The sequence below is a fragment of the Giraffa tippelskirchi genome, chromosome 4 (genome assembly GCF_054371585.1).
Source record: "Giraffa tippelskirchi isolate mGirTip1 chromosome 4, T2T-mGirTip1v1.2.pri, whole genome shotgun sequence".
NCBI classification, from domain to species: Eukaryota; Metazoa; Chordata; class Mammalia; order Artiodactyla; family Giraffidae; genus Giraffa; species Giraffa tippelskirchi.
In genome coordinates, this window is record NC_137278.1 from 75,437,144 (window position 1) to 75,455,211 (window position 18,068).

General features: G+C 37.4%; 1 protein-coding gene across 3 annotated transcripts in view; it reads right to left on the reverse strand.

Moving 5' to 3' along the window:
• Nucleotides 1-18,068, reverse strand: part of CAMKMT (calmodulin-lysine N-methyltransferase) — a 416,383-nt gene that overhangs the window by 320,152 nt on the left and 78,163 nt on the right. The gene's annotated exons all lie outside the window — the stretch shown is intronic.

Consider the following 18,068-nt stretch of genomic DNA (forward strand, 5'->3'; position numbering starts at 1 on the left):
TCTGCTGTATGAACAATATCCTCTATGGGTTTAAATGTTTATTGAGGTGCACCAATTCTTTCATGTCAAGAAATACTTTTGATTCACTGATATAATACAATTCTAAAGAACAGAGTAGTGACCTAACATGAAAGCCTCTCCAAAAATGCTTGACTTGTACACAGTTTCATTGCTACATTATATTCAGGGCCCTTATGGTTTTTCAAGAGATGAGTAAAGTAAGAGAAAATAGATCAGGAATAGAAAAGTCTGCTGCTGCTGCTGCTAAGTCGCTTCAGTCGTGTCCGACTCTGTGCGACCCCATAGACGGCAGCCCACCAGGCTCCTCCGTCCCTGGGATTCTCCAGGCAAGAATACTGGAGTGGGTTGCCATTTCCTTCTCCAGTGCATGAAAGGGAAAAGTGAAAGTGAAGTTGCTCAGTCGTGTCCGACTCTTAGCGACCCCATGGACTGTAGCCTACCAGGCTCCTCCGTCCATGGGATTTTCCAGGCAAGAGTACTGGAGTGAGGTGCCATTGCCTTCTGGCTATTAAAGATGACTTGCTTTATGTTCAAAATTTAAGGCATAGTCCCTAAGCAAAGCTAGCACTCAGGTGCTACCCCCTTGGGGACACAACAAAGAGTCCCTGGACGCATGCAAGAGTGAGGAAGACCCATGAATGGAGGTTTCTGGGAATATATTTGGAAGGGATGACTCTGACAACTTTTTTAAAATTTCCACCACTGCTATAGACTGAGGTTCTTTTATTTACTGGGCCAGAAACATGATTGGCCCATTTTAGGTCAAGGGTTCAATTTACTTATTTAATTCACCCCAAATTCACTGAATAATGTATTGCTAATTTGTTGTTTGTATTTTTGTTTCCAAGCTACATTTAATACAAGTCCTCAATGTTGAACCTAAGATTTCTATTTGAAAAGCCCTGATAATTAGCTGCACCTGAAAAAAAAATGGCAATTAAATTTCTCAGACAAATTTTGCTCTAAAGAGGAAAAGATGAAGTAATTCAGTCACTTACCCGCTTATATTTTATGGTCTGAGTTTAAAATACATCTATTTTATTTAAGAATTGAAGAGCAAGTCTCTCCAACTTTTTAAGAGTTGTCAAAACCAGATGTTACCATCCCCTTATCCTTGGTAAAAGAATTTCTCTAACATATACAGGCAACCAGATACTATCCTTCTTTCCCTCCATGCTATTCTAAGTTTTACTTCCATTAAGATAACACTGCCTCAAGCCTTATGTCCATTTCCAAAGACTTCCTTATTTCTAAAAAGCTACTTCTTTTAAACTCTGAAAAACCAAAAAGCAGCACTGAAAATCACCTTTTATAGGCACTCTTTCAGTCATCTTACTAGACTATTTCACCCATGGCAGAAAAGAAAAAAAAGGAAATTTTATTTTAAACCTAGGTTCTAGAGATGATGTGTCGGAAATTCATTAAAATATGCATTAAAAGTGAATTCTACACTCTAACAGTAACATCTGCCCCCTAAATTGGACAACAGAATTATCTTTTAATAAAAATGTGTGCTCTATAAACTACATGATACAAATTTCCTTAAACCAAAATGAATCCATTCTCTATACTAAAGATGACAAAAATTATCCCACTAGCTGAATTTCATTGCCAAGCTGTCAACCTGAATTTCTTCTGTTTAAAAATAGCTGTTCATTACATTCGGTAATGGGCTGTCAAAGCACTACAGCACTGAACCTGTATCATACACAGAAGCAATTGGGCAATGTGCATTATTATGTTTAGATTGCTTGCATTCTTTACAAGACCCCTGGGCTAATTTTAAATGAGATGGTTTACTTGAACTAAATCAAAATCTATTTTATTTTACCTTAAAGCTAATACATATTTTCCATTTATGACTCACTAGTGCAAGCATTAATAGCAGGTAAGACAAAAAACTCATTGAATATATACATGAGCATAAATAAGCCTGCACATATGTGTTGATGGGTTTGTATGTGGTTTTACTCCCTATAGTCATATCTATTTTTAATACTAGATTATTGAATTACAACACAGGGCACACCAAATTAGATAATATTGCCAATATGTGAGCAAGCATTGTCGTCTCCATGAATACATGATAGGTTGTTAACTGGAAGCATCATTCCTGCAGCATATAGTCTTTGACATTTTAGCATAGCAAATCAATTAAACATCTTTTTAACTAGCTAATGTACAATAATTTACCATATAATTTAGTATGGGATATTGTGAACAACTATAAAAAAGCCCATAAACCCCACAGCTGAACCATTCTTCCACAGCATGATATCACAACCCCAAAAGCATGCAATAACAGCTTCAGGATATCAAAGAGATGGTAACTAAACTGATCACAGATGACTTGTAAATACATCTAATGAATGCAAGGACCAGGTTAATGGTTTGTTTTTTTCACAAGTCTTTATTTTCATTGGTAAACAGAAGCTACTAGATGTGTCTCATGAGAAGAGAGAATACTCATGACATTAAAAATAAATTTTACTTAAAAAAAATCATCTCTAGATTTCTACCGTGGAAAATAAAGGCATAATGACTTGCAAACTCATAGACTCCACTGTAGGTGAAGGTAAAATAAACTTCAGTGTTTCAGCAAGATTAAACTTTGTAAGGCAAGTCTGCCAGAAAAAAACTGCAGGTCAGTAACAGTAGCAAATTTTTTTTAAGTGTGTTAAAATAAAGGGGGTGGGGTGGGGTGGGCATATACAATACACACCCTACATTTCAGCATTGCTTCTATGAATCACCAATATGTCAGGCGTATGTGTGGCAAACCACTGAATGAAAACAAAAAGGAAAACACCCAACAGATGCACCTTACTTTTTTTAAAGTATTTACTTACTTTAAGGACAAAATATTCTAAGATCTGAGATAATTAGCACTAAGCTCAGTTAAAAGCTTAGTAAACATGATTTAACAATGCTCTTTACACTCCAAGGTACATTGGAAATAACTGGGAAGAAAATTTATTCTTTATTAAATTAACTCGGGTCCTCATACACATCTACATCTTATTCCTAAGTCTCTCCAAATACTTTATCTCATCACAGTCCCTTTAAAAATATGGAAAGTGATTCCAGCTAAAAATTTACTTTTGATGTAACTGCCTTGATTCAATTAAAAATGCTCAAATTAGCTTTCTCAATCGCCAACCAAATATGAATGGGATACAGTCAACAGATTTATAATTAAGAATCAGTTTGTGTTTTGTTAACTGACTAAATATGTGTTATTACAATCATAAATTATATTCTATCTGCATTGCTTTGTTTAAAAGAAAAACTAAAATATTTATATATTTTTCAAAATTAAGATTTTTCTGGCTGTTTGGCCATGACATTCAGTCAAAATAGAAACCTTTCCCCAAAAATTTTATTATGAAAAATTTCAAATATGTAGCAAATGTGAAAGAACTTTACAGGGAAGACCCATATAACCACCATCTAGATGCTATCATTATATTTTGTGTAATATTTTAATTATATATCTATCCATCTGAAACAGAAATTTTTAATAAAAGATAAACATATTTCATTGGAATAAATTAAATGAAGGATAGCAAAAAGAGTATAATGCTTTATTGAATAATGAACCTATAAGGATAATAGTTACTGCTTTTGATTGTAGCTACAGTTTCACAAATGATCATTCCATTTTTAAAAACTATGATTTTGTTTTGTCTTAGTAGAGACAGCTGAATCTAAATTAATTCGGTGTTAAGATTTTGACATTATTATATCTTAATATGAAAAGCAAGATATGACAGGAACAGTAGAACATATTCTATCACTTGGAAAGAATAAGGACCTCCAAGAAACAAAAATCTTTTGTTTGTTTTTGAGTTACAAAATGAGAATTAGGGTAATGATTTTTCTAATCATTAGTTTCATTAATCAGAAACTAAAACTATTCTAATTCAACACTATATCTAATATAATAACACGTATGTTATGAAAAACAACTATTCTATTTCAAAACTCTATTTCAACAAAAGAATACCAGTCATGGTACTCTCTCTAGGAACTAAATGTGCTTCTTTGGCTACAACATAAACATTTTTTCATGAACACATGTAAGACTCCAGGAGATGCAAGGAATTTACATTCTTTTTGTTTTTCACTTATTTTATTTAAATGGGTAATGAGTTTTAAAACTTGCGTCACTAGCAAGAATACCAGCTTAATCTCTAACTTTCATTTTCTCAGATGAACACTTGCAAAGAATGTTCAGTACTGCTTCCTCAAATCCTTTGATTGGGCACTTCCTGCAAAACTTCAACAGGTCAGAGAGCACAGGGATTGAAATACAATAGGTAAAGAACATTTTTAATGCTCAAATAATCATTTATAAATTAAATGGGAGAAAACTCCTCAAATCAAAGCCCACTATTTAAAGTAATTTTTCATTATTACTATAGCGTTAGACCTTTGTCATTTTGTTTTATTGAAATATTTTACATACCCCAAATTATTCTAGGCTCCACACAGAAACAGTGAGTTGTACTTTTTATTCTCCCTTTTCCAAATGATAAAAAAGTTTATGCTAACTAAAAGTGAATAAACTTTTCAATATTTATCCTCTAAAGTTGAAAATAGCTCTAATTTGAACATATGTTTTTGAAACTATACATGAGTATGCATGGGCAAAAGTGTATCTAAAAATATGTTAGTGTATACAAGATATTCTTAATCACTATAAACTACAACTAAGCAAGTTTGGAATGCTTCATACCACCTTTTAACATTTTTATTTGTTGATGAACCAACAGTGTTTGGCATAATTAACGCTAAGATCTCCAAAACTCAATGACTGAAAATAATTGCTTCTCTTTTCTTTCCTGAGTACTCTGAAGCCCAACCTAAAGATTTAGAGCTGACTGGACAAATATAAAGGATGTCAAAAACAGTGACCGCTGACATGCCATTCAAGGCACATGGAAGAGAGTTCAGGCTTGAATGCCTCTAAACTGCTCATTGGTAAGATCAGCTATCAGTGAGATGCAGTGTAAGTCAGCATTATTCACTGAGCCTGCTATGACCTTAAAATCATTGCTCCTGGGGCATGTTCATCCACCAATTAGTTTATATGCTCACTGGAAATCCACTGCTCAGTAAATGCACTGGTCTCTCATTCCACAGTGTTGATGAAGTGTGTGTGATGGCTTTCTCTTCACAACTTGACCCCAAAAGCTGACCCATCTCAAGCTGAAGCATTCAAGTCACTTGAGCACCTCTGAGTTATCAAGGATTTTGATACTTTACTTAAAACTATCAGATTTGACAAACACAAATACTATGGTGACTATCACACGACATATGTAAAACAAAGTGAAAATCAGAAGTTTTCCAGTTTTATTCACAAAACTGTTAGGTCAGATATTTGTAAGTTCTGTTGAAAGAAACAATTTCCTTGCTATTTTTAAACCATTATAATCAGCACACATCTGACAATCCTCTTCACTAAAATTTTGAAAATTCTCTCCTTTGAGGCAGGGTCAAGCCCTATGAATAAAAGGAGACCTATTTTGAAAATTATTTTAAGACAACATGATAAAAAGTTGGATATAGAAATGAGAAGAGAAAAGATGTGCCAACTTTTCTAAATACTGAGATATAAAAACTGAAGGTAGAGCAGAAATTCAGCATTGGAGAAGAGAACCAGCGGTGGGTCATAAGTAAAACTGTCCTGAACATAACCGGAAACAGTTAAAAGATCAGGGGTGGAAGGTATATCAGCGCAGAGATTATTAGTTTAAATATTGAGAACATGACTGGGTTTATTTTCAAACAACTTGAGGTTAGAGCTCAGGGATACAATTGTCCTGATTCTTTCCCTTCAGGTTCCCACAGGAGGAGAAAAAGTTCCTCTACTCTTTATACAAAGAAAGAAGGAAACTAAGGGGTCACATTGAACTCATTTCCAATCTGCTTCTTGCAAAATGATCCAGTTGAGGTGTTTGGCTCTTTTTTTAAAAAAAAAACAGCATTATTAAAGTATAATTTACATGCTATAAAAGTTCACCCATTTCAAGTGTACACCTCAGTGGTTTTGCACATGTTAATAGAGTTGTGCAACCATCACCAGGAGCAATTAGAACAGTTTCATCCTCCCAAAAGAAACTCCGTATCATTCGGCACTCACTTCCTAGTCCTCTGCCAGAGGCAACTGTTAATCTACTTTCTGTCTCAGTGGATTTGCCTGCTCTGGATAGTCCATATAAATGGTGTCATAAAATATATGGGTTATTGTGATTGGTTTCTTACAGTCAGCATAATGTTTTTGAAGTTTGTTGCATTGTAGCATGTATCAGTAAGTTACTCCTTTTTCACAGCTGAAAAATACACCACATCTTGTTTATCCATTTACGGCTGGGTTTTATATCAATATAAAACAATACCTGAGAACAACAGTTCATAACACCTGCTTATAGATCAACATTAGCAAAAAAATCTCTATAGATGTGAATTACAAGTCACATTAGTTATATGTGCATTCTCAGATGGATGCACTTGATTGACTTACAGAATTAGTAACACTGACTTCTAAGATATAAAGTTGTTAAACTCTAGTAACAGCAAGAGTTCATAGTTCTGAAAAGTTAGTGAAAATATTCACACAGCAATACTTAATTATATATCCTATTCCTATACAGTTCAAAGAAACTCTCACATGGCATCATTTACTGAAGTGGAGAATTAAAGGCAATCTAGGGGAGTGGACAGGCAAAGTGTGGTGGATGTTTATGAAATACTATGTATTCACCAGATGTAACAAACTGGATGAATATGCAGCAATGTGGATAAATCTTGCAATATTAATATAACATTGAATGAAAAAATCAAGAGACAGAATACAATCTTCATACAATACCCATTACAGAAATTTAGATTACATATCCCAAAACAACAGTATGCATTTTATAAGAATATATTAAAACAAACAAATACGAATAAAAGGACAAAGTGACCATGCCGGGACCAATGACAGTATGTGTGCCATAAACTGAAATGTATGTTACTCAATGCTCGAGGTCACAGTAGATACTTCTTTATTTTTCAAAATTATCTGCTTCCCCTACCTGCGGAATGATTATGCTTTTCCTCCCTATTGGCAACAAACTTTGTCCTGTAAATTTCCGTGGTGAGACCCAGTATGTACATATTTCACTGTGTCTCTTTTCTGTTTCCTACAGTTGGTTTCAGATTTGCTTCATCATCTTGGGTCCTAGATTGAAGACAACATGGAACAAAGCCATAATAAACCCAAGATAAACATATAACACGAAAGAAACTTGGGTGTTGTAAGCCACTGAAGTTAGGAGGGTGGGTTGTTTGTTATTGAACGTGACCTATCCTGTTATGACTGATATATTCACATGTATCTACATGACAATTAATTCACTTCCAAGTTTATTTATCCAAAACTACTGCATGACACTGATATTATGGATATGGGTGGAGAAGTAGAAGTACAGCTCACATCTTGGGTATTATAAAATAAGATACATAAAATAAGAGAAGAATAAAAGAGATTCATTTTTCTAGTACAAAGCACACTCGATGAGTTATAAAATGTGGGTTTTAATCTTACTCTTCCTACTTATTACTCAAATGCCCTAAGCCAAATCTCTTAACCATTCTGAATCTCAGTTTCCTTATCTGAAAATTAAGGAAGAAAGGTGTACTCTAAGCTCTAAGGTTTTTTCCAATTCTGAGGTCTATGTTTCTACAACAAAGTAGTATCTAGATGGGTTATACATGCAGTAAATAAAAATACAAATTTTAAAAAGATAAAAATTATCTACCCTTATCTTAAATGGTTCAATACACCAAAATTTTTCACTTTTCAGGATATAACATTAGGAAAAAGACCCCTAGGCAACTAAGAAAAGACTGCTTTCACAAATGCTAAAGTGAAAAAAGAATGAACAAAAGCCCAGATGTGGAAATCATCGCTATGTATGACAATGAAGGTAAAGACACAGGTGTGGCCATAATTCCTTGTGGTTATAATGCAGAGTATCAAACAGTAGAGCAAATACTGTGATTGATGAAAGGCCTTGATCTGGACCAAGGTGTAAGGATTTGATATCACCAGCCCATGGCAGCACAGGGGACACAAGAGGTAGAAGACAAGTAGAAGAAAGCCACTGGGTTTGAACTTCAGTTACCGAAGTGGTTGAGGACATGGGGAAAGAACAAGTCAAGGAGACTCCTAGAATCAACACAACTGAACCTGACACATAATAAACATTCTATAAACTTCTGTTGACTGGATACAGATCCTGCAACCTTTCAACTAAGAATTTTACCTCCCCCAATATTTCCAAATCAAACTCAAGACCAACTTTTGATGAATCTTATTACCAAGACCTTGTCTCCTCCAGTAAACTTCACCTCCCATGAGATTAGGATCCCAAGAAGGCTGCTTTAGACTTTTTTAAATCATCAGGCAAAGAACAGGGTTCCCTGAGGAATGAGCTACTTAATGTCAGTCAAGACCTCAGGTGCTGTTTCACATCCCATTATGGATGCCCCACATCATCCCCAATCCTAGCTATAATGCTAGTTAGATGTCATACTTAGCAGCCTCTTCAGCACCTTTACAGGTTTACCTATTTGTATATATGGGAGAAATACTGCTGAAAGGAAGAGAAGTCTATATATATTCATAGTTCATAGTTCTTATTTGTAATTCAGCAAACAATTTCTTGTCTCAAAGCTACATACAATGGACATTGTTGTCCATTCTTTCTTTAGTTTATTTATCATCATCCAAGTACCTCTTGCTTTGGGGTTAGTCATGTTTCAATTAGTCTCCCCTTCACTCAATGACATGTCTTTCCAGGTCTCTAGCCATTATTGACATTTCTCATTCCTAACATCAGTTCAGTTCAGTTCAGTCGCATTCGACTCTTTGCAACCCCATGGACTGCAGCACGCCAGGCCTCGCTGTCCATCACCAACTCCCAGAGTTTACTTAAAACTCATGTCCTTTAGTCGGTGATGCCATCCAACTATCTCATCCTCTGTCGTCCCCTTCTCCTCCCACCTTCAATGTTTCCCAGCATCAAGGTTTTTCCAATGAGTCAGTTTTTCGCATCAGGTGGAGAAAGTATTGGGAGTTTTAGCTTCGGTATCAGCCCTTCCAATGAATATTCAGGACTGATCTCCTTTAGGATGGACTGGTTGGATCTCCTTGCAGTCCAAGGGACTCTCAAGAGTCTTCTCCAACACCACAGTTCAAAAGCATCACTTCTTCGGTGCTCAGCTTTCTTTATAGTCCAACTCTCACATCCATACATGACTACTGGAAAAACCATAGCTTTGACTAGATGAATCTTTGTTGGCAAAGTAATGTCTCTGCGTTTTAATATGCTGTCTAGGTTGGTCATAACTTTCCTTCCAAGGAGCAAGCATCTTTTAATTTCATGGCTGGAGTCACCAGCCACAGTGATTTTGGAGCCCCCCAAAATAAAGTCTGTCACTGTTTCCACTGTTTCCCCATCTATTTGCCATAACGTGATAGGACCAGACACCATGATCTTAGTTTTCTGAATGTTGAGTTTTAAGCCAACTTTTTCACTCCCCTCTTTCACATTCCTAACATACGTAGCCCCTGTTTGGAAGATTTGACTTTGGATGATAATTTAGCACTTAATTTTGTATTATCTTGTACTATTTTTGTTTGTTTGTTTGGGGTTAAATTGTGAGAGTATGCAATGGCTATTTGGTCAAATGGAGAAGAAGGACGTCTCTTGAGAAGAGAGATAATGAAAGTTCAAGAAAAGAAAGCAAGTTATAGGAACAAGAGAGGATTCAAAGTATTCTAATACTTCAAAAGTAGAGAAATCAATGAATGGGACTATAAATAGTGACTTAATTCTAATCAACATTTTGAAATTCACAATAGCATTTGGCCTATAATAGTGCTCAATACATTTCAGAGTTACATTCCTAGGGTAGGTGATATTTTATTATTACTACCATTATTAAGCAATAAAACGAAATGGTTAAAAGATCCTCCAAGTTAAATCTTCACAGATGACCACAGGCCCACAGATATCTTGAATGCAACTTCATGAGACCCTAAGCCAAATCACACAGAGAGTGAAATCAGCTCTCTTGAGTTGCTGACCCTCAAAATTGTGCGACAATACACATTTATGAGTTTTTTAAGCCATTAAGCTTTGGGATATTTGTTATGCAGTATCAGCTAACTAATGGGCTTCCCAGGTGGCTCCATGGTAAAGAATCTGCCTGCCAATGCAGGAGGCATAGAGATGCAGATTTAATCCTTGGTCAGGAAGGTCCCCTGGAGGAGGAAATGGCAACTAGCTCTAGTATCCTTGCCTGGAAAATTCATGGACAGAGAAGCCTGGCAGGCTACAGTCTATGGGGGATGCAAAGAGTCGGACATGACTGAAGCAGCTGAGCACACGCAGGCACGCACACACACACACGCGCACACACACACGCACATACACACACACACACCAGCTAACTAACACATTCCATCCAGTAACTTCTCCCTGCCATTTCATTGGCCAGAATGTATCAAAAGGCTACCCACAAGCCCTAAGGGTGTGCAGATGGTATTTTTACTGAGCTCTCTTGTCCAAAACAAAACTTGAGTTCTGTTTCTGTTATTAAGGAAGAAGGAAGAGGAAATGGACATCAAATACGGCTACTTCAATTCTCACCTTCTACTTCAATCCAATCTTCTTTGGGAAGAAAAATGGTCTTCAGAAAGGAAGAGAAAGATAAACAGCATAAAGAAGAAAATGCAGGCTACCATAAGTAAGGAAATAATAGGGGACCTAGTAGCTGCTTTAAGAAGGTTTGAATCTATAGACAGAGCAATCTATATTCCACCATGCTAACTAAATTTAAAACTTCTATTTGTAGTCTTCTCTGGAATCCACTAAAGAATTATGACAAATGGGAGAGAAATAGCAAACAGAACTATAGAAATGCTATTATGATTTTTTGGAAGAGTTAAATAAGTATATATAAAAACTAGAAAAGTAGCTTAACATTCATGATAAAATTCTGTAACAGATTATTAACTGGGTGCTTCAAACATGTTTAGAGAATAATACAGTGTTCAAGAGAAGACAACAAACATTTGCAAAGAATAAGCGTGGGAAGTGTCAGAGACTCTTTCTTGCTCCTAACCTTGCCCTTGACTCTTTCATATTTTTAACTGTGACTTAAGACATAAAAGGGATGCCTATCAAATGCTCATGTGACACATCTGGGAATGATACATATAATAACAGAATCAAAATTTTAAACTATCTTGACAGCTTACAATACTGTCATTCATACATCCAACAATTCTAAGAAGTTATTTCATCGATTTAATTTTTGTCTCCTTAAAGATACTAAATTCATCAGGGCATGATTGAATCACACACTTTTTCAAAAACCTCCTATGGTATCCAACACAGTGCTAGAAACCCAGAAGGTATTTCATTAATATTTAGAGAATTGAGTTGAAATGTATCACGTACACATGTAGAAAAGTCTAGAATAAATCTGTCACCGATATAACATAATATTCTCTTACTTTTCCTTCAGGCTATATTATTTGTCTTCTTCAAAGACCTCTTCAAAATCAAATTTTTCTAGCATATGCTTTCTGAGCTGTTCTCAGTCCTTTAAAAAAAGACTGCAATGAAAAAAAAAAAAAAAGACTGCAATGGATAAAACTTTACAGGATACTTAAAAGCCTTTGCAATTTTTTATTTTTATTTCAGTATTCTGCCCAGTCTGTGCCATTAGACTTTAGGCTCACAAGGCAGCTTCAGTAGCATTTTAAAGCTTTCTCCATACATGTGAAGTGAGAAGAGATGCACACCCCCCTCTGCAGAGCTGCACAACATAACATTTTCTTGTTACAATTCAATATCATTGCAGCAAGATAAGCACACCCCATAGTCTAATTTAACAGACATGAAGAAGTCAAGCTCTATTGTTCAATGTCACAGCCAGCCAGCCCTGCATGATCAACCTTTATTCTTTTCTGGCTTCATTATGAGGATGATGCCTTTCAACTGTAGTGACTAAACCTGTTAAACTACAAAGCAGGAAATTTATAGAACCTTTATAAGAGTAATACTGAACAGCTTAAATGTAAAACCTACAATTAAATTCCAAAACTAAGCACTTCACCCCAAGAAAATGCTAAGTAGTTCTTCAGCAACGTTCCTGATTTACATACCCCAAAGATGACAGGACCTATATACATACATGCTGCCGTGATATTAATAGCAATTTCCTCAGGTAATGTTCACTATAAAACATGGTAATATTAACCCATGCGTTGCAAAACTAATAAATTGCCCCTTAGCATACCAGGGATAGGAACTATGCTTTTTCATTTTCAAAAAGCCTCCTTTTGTCAGATGAAAAAGCCCCAAGAGTAAAATATTTCAGTGTAGTTCAGTGATAACAATGGATGTGCCATTAGATTACCATACAAGTGAATAAAGCACCAAATGATAGCGAACAGTTTTTCACACTTTAGATTTTGATGTGAAATGAGTCTAATTATTTATTCATAGACTTTTCCTCTAAGGAGTTCAAGGCACTATACCTTAAATCTTTAAACACATATTTTGTAAGCTCTAAAATCTACCAGGTGGAACAGAAGAATGTGTGACAGGGAAGAGGGTAAAGAAAAGCAGCACAAAAGAAATGGCAGTTGGAAGAACTGAAGCATGTTTCAAACGGCAAGGTGGGATGTTTTATTCATTCATTTATTCTTTCAGTCAAGCACCGACGATAAGTCTAGATCTGTGCTAGATGGTAAGGAAATAAAAACAACCTCTGCTCCAGAAGCTCACCAGACAGAGAGATGACATACAGAGCGATAATTACAATAAGTGCCAAGTGTTACAATAGAAGAATAGACTAAGCACTGTAGGAGCTTAAAGTAAGGAGCCACTGGCCTGAAGGAACCTGGAAAGGCTTTAACAAGAAGGCAACAGTTCAGTCATATCTTAAAAAGGAGTAAAAGTCTATCAGAGAACTGAGAGGAAAATCTTCAAGGCAGAGATATGGAGAAAACATTATACTGAAATATCAGGTTGGCCAAAACAGTTCATTATGGGAAAACTCGGACAAACTTTTTGACCAACCCAATACAAGTTGTAGCGAAAAAGTTTGACCTGTTCAGGGAGTATTGAGAAACGCAACATGGCTTAGAGGCAACAGATGACACTTAGCACTTGGAAATCACTGGTTTCAAGTTTATCCTGTGAATAGACACCAAGGATTCTATAATCATGAAAACTCGAGCTCAAGACTAATCAAAGAAAAATTAACACACCTAGACAATAAATATACTTAAAAACAATGTATATTTACACATCCCACCAGGCTCCTCTGTCCATGGGATTTCCCAGGCAAGAATACTGGAGTGGGTTGCCATTCCCTTCTCCAGGGGATCTTCCCAACCGAGGGATTGAACCTGGGTCTCTTGCATTGCAGGTGGATTCTTCACCATCTGAACCACCAGGAGGAAAGTCCATGTATATACTATATGTATTTATATATGGACTATATAAATATATACAGTTTTGTTATATATATTTGTGCATATGTGTATATATTTGATACCTATGTAAATACATTATATAAAGCTATGCTATAAATATATATGTACCAAATGTATATATTTACACACACATACACACAGTTCTATGGGGAATTATAACCAATGCTACTAGACTTCTCATCTGCCATCTGCTAGGGCCCCTGATGCTTTTGCAAGGCAGCTGGAAGAGCTGGGTCACACACGTCTTCTCCCTCAGTCACACCATCTACACAGTTCCTTCTTCTCTGAGATTGAAGTGTCTCAAGTGAAGGTGAACATTCAGGCCAATTCTGCTGATGTTCTTTATCCCCAAGCTGCTACCAGCACATCCATTCAGCAGCGAGGGTAATACCGGTTTTTCAAGGGCCAACTTGAAGACTGGCCCAGCTTCTTTAAAGTGCTAAAGGGCAGCCTCTTTTGCACCCCATCAATCCTGTGTATAGTTGCACAGCACAGGTGCTGAAAGAAAAAGAAAACAAAACAAAGCTTAAGCCTCACAAGTCCAGTTGAAGAGGATCTTTCCTTGCTTTTCTATCATTTCAAGTGTAAAAGCTCCTATATCAAAACACACAGAACACTGTGGCGTGGAAGATTTTAAAAGGCAAGAAAGGTTTGCAGCTATAAGTTCCCAAATCATCTTCGACAGTAAAACCAGTTGATATGAGAAGAATATTTATATCAACAGATTTACACAGATTTATAAGGAAGGAGGCCTAGTACTCCCTAAATTTGAATTAGGTGCATAACAATTCATCAAATTTAAAAGAGCAATATTGCATAGGAACCTGGAATGTTAGGTCCATGAATCAAGGCAAACTGGAAGTGGTCAAACAGGAGATGGCAAGAGTGAACGTCAACATTCTAGGAATCAGCGAACTAAGATGGACTGGAATGGGTGAATTTAACTCAGATGACCATTATATCTACTACTGTGGGCAAGAATCCCTTAGAAGAAATGGAGTAGCCCTCATGGTCAACAAAAGAGTCTGAAAGGCAGTACTTGGATGCAATCTCAAAAACAATAGAATGATCTCTGTTCGTTTCCATGGCAAACCATTCAATATCACAGTAATCCAAGTCTATGACCCAACCAGTAACACTGAAGAAGCTGAAGTTGAACGGTTCTATGAAGACCTACAAGACCTTCTAGAACTAACACCCAAAAAAGATGTCCTTTTCATTATAGGGGACTGGAATGCAAAAGTAGGAAGTCAAGAAACACCTGGCGTAACAGGCAAGTTTGGCCTTGGAGTACAGAATGAAGCAGGGCAAAGGCTAATAGAGTTTTGCCACGAGAACGCACTGGTAATAGCAAACACCCTATTCCAACAACACAAGAGAAGACTCTACACGTGGACATCACCAGATGGTCAACACCAAAGTCAGACTGATTATATTCTTTGCAGCCAAAGATGGAGAAGCTCTGTACAGTCAGCAAAAACAAGACCAGGAGCAGACTATGGCTCAGATCATGAACTGCTTATTGCCAAATTCAGACTTAAATTGAAGAAAGTAGGGAAAACCACTAGACCATTCAGGTATGACCTAGATCAAATCCCTTTTGAGTATACAGTGGAAGTGACAAATAGATTTAAGGGACTAGACCTGATAGACAGAGTGCCTGATGAACTATGGACAGAGGTTCGTGACATTGCACAGGAGACAGGGATCAAGAAAATCCCCATGGAAAAGAAATGCAAAAAGCAAAATGGCTGTCTGAGGAGGCCTTACAGATAGCTGGGAAGAGAAGAGAAGCGAAAAGCAAAGGAGAAAAGGAAAGATATTCCCATCTCAATGCAGAGTTCCAAAGAATAGCAAGGAGAGATAAGAAATCCTTCCTCAGCGATCAGTGCAAATAAATAGAGGAAAACAACAGATTGGGAAAGACTAGAGATCTCTTCAAGAAAATTAGAGATACCAAAGGAACATTTCATGCAAAGATGGGCTCGATAAAGGACAGAAATGGTACGGACCTAACAGAAGCAGAAGATATTAAGAAGAGGTGGCAAGAATACACAGAAGAACTGTACAAAAAAGATCTTCATGACCCAGATAATCACGATGGTGTGATCACTCACCTAGAGCCAGACATCCTGGAATCTGAAGTCAAGTGGGCCTTAGGAAGCATCACTACGAACAAAGCTAGTGGAGGTGATGGAATTCCAGTTGAGCTATTTCAAATCCTCAAAGGTGATGCTTTGAAAGTGCTGCACTCATTATGCCAGCAAATTTGGAAAACTCAGCAGTGGCCACAGGACTGGAAAAGGTCAGTTTTCGTTCCAATCCCAAAGAAAGGCAATGCCAAAGAATGCTCAAACTACTGCACAATTGCACTCATCTCACATGCTAGTAAAGTAATGCTCAAAATTCTCCAAGCCAGGCTTCAGCAATACGTGAACCGTGAACTTCCAGATGTTCAAGCTGGTTTTAGAAAAGGCAGAGGAACCAGAGATCAAATTGCCAATATCCGCTGGATCATCGAAAAAGCAAGAGAGTTCCAAAAAAACATCTATTTCTGCTTTATTGACTATGCCAAAGCCTTTGACTGTGTGGATCACAATAAACTGTGGAAAATTCTGAAAGAGATGGGAATACCAGACCATCTGACCTGTCTCTTGAGAAACCTGTATGCAGGTCAGGAAGTAACAGTTAGAATTGGACATGGAACAACAGACTGGTTCCAAATAGGAAAAGGAGTACGTCAAGGCTGTATATTGTCACCCTGCTTATTCAACTTATATGCAGAGTACATCATGAGAAACGCTGGGCTGGAAGAAACACAAGCTGGAATCAAGATTGCTGGGAGAAATATCAATAACCTCAGATATGCAGATGACACCACCCTTATGGCAGAAAGTGAAGAAGAACTAAAGAGCCTCTTGATGAAGGTGAAGGAGGAGAGTGAAAAAGTTGGCTTAAAGCTCAACATTCAGAAAACTAAGATCATGGCATCTGGTCCCATCACTCCATGGGAAATAGATGGGGAAACAGTGGAAACAGTGTCAGACTTTATTTTTTGGGGCTCTAGAATCACTGCTGATGGTGACTGCAGCCATGAAATTAAAAGACGCTTACTCCTCGGAAGGAAGGTTATGGCCAACCTAGATAGCATATTTAAAAGCAGAGACATTACTTTGCCAACAAAAGTCCGTCTAGTCAAGGCTATGGTTTTTCCAGTGGTCATGTATGGATGTGAGAGTTGGACGGTGAAGAAAGCTGAGTGCCGCAGAATTGATGCTTTTGAACTGTGGTGTTGGAGAAGACTCTTGAGAGTCCCTTGGACTGCAAGGAGATCCAATCAATCCATCCTAAAAGAGATCAGTCCTGGGTGTTCATTGGAAGGACTGATGTTGAAGCTGAAACTCCAATACTTTGGGCACCTCATGCGAAGGGTTGACTCATTGGAAAAGACCCTAATGCTGGGTAGGATTGGGGGCGTGAGGAGAAGGGGACGACAGAGGATGAGATGGTTGGATGGCATCACCGACTCGATGGACATGGGTTTGGGTAGACTCCGGGAGTTGGTGATGGACAGAGGGGCCTGGCGTGCTGCAGTTCATGGGGTCGCAGAGAGTCGGACACGACTGAGCGACTGCACTGATATTACTCACTCTATATTGGGTTAAATAAAGCAAAAGCAGGAGAAAAAAACAGCAAGAGACAGTTAACTATATAGCTTGCCTTTTTAACACAGTTCATCAGCTGCATTTGTTGAATACACGGGATGACATGCTTGCTGCGTGTGCACATGCTCAGTGCTCAGTCATGTCCAACTCTTTGGGACCCTATAGACTGTAGCTCTCCAGGCTCCCCATCCATGGGGTTTCCAGGCAAGAATACTGGAGTGGGTTGCCATTTCCTCCTCCAGGGGATCTTTCTGACCCAGGGATTGAACCTGTGTCTCCTGCATTGGCAGATGGATTCTTTACCTCTGAGCCACCTGGAAAGTCCTCAATATGCTCAGTACTATGACACACGTACCAGAGGGAAAGCAAAGACAGAGTCTTGGATCTCAAGACTTTATTTGAAAGCTTGATGACACAAGCTGAGGGATTAAGACCCTAGAGTCTTCATTTTGGTTATAGCCTGGATCGCATCACCCAACAACACTGGTTTAAGCAAATTATGAATCATAATTTAAATGTCAAAGAACTTTCCAACCCTGAAAATTCACAATGTAAAGAGAAAGAGTATCTCTATGTTTTCTAGCAAGTCAAATCAAAAGGTATGAACTTCAAGTATTCAGACATCTAGGATTAAAAGAGACTTGAATATAAACAAGTATTAAACACAAGAAAAGTGTTATGTTTAAAAGGGAGCCTTTTCATGCTGTTTATGGGGAATAGTGAGAGACTGTTTTGGGGGGCTCCAAAACCACTGCAGATGGTGACTGCAGTCATGAAATTAAAAGACACTTACTCCTTGGAAGAAAAGCTAT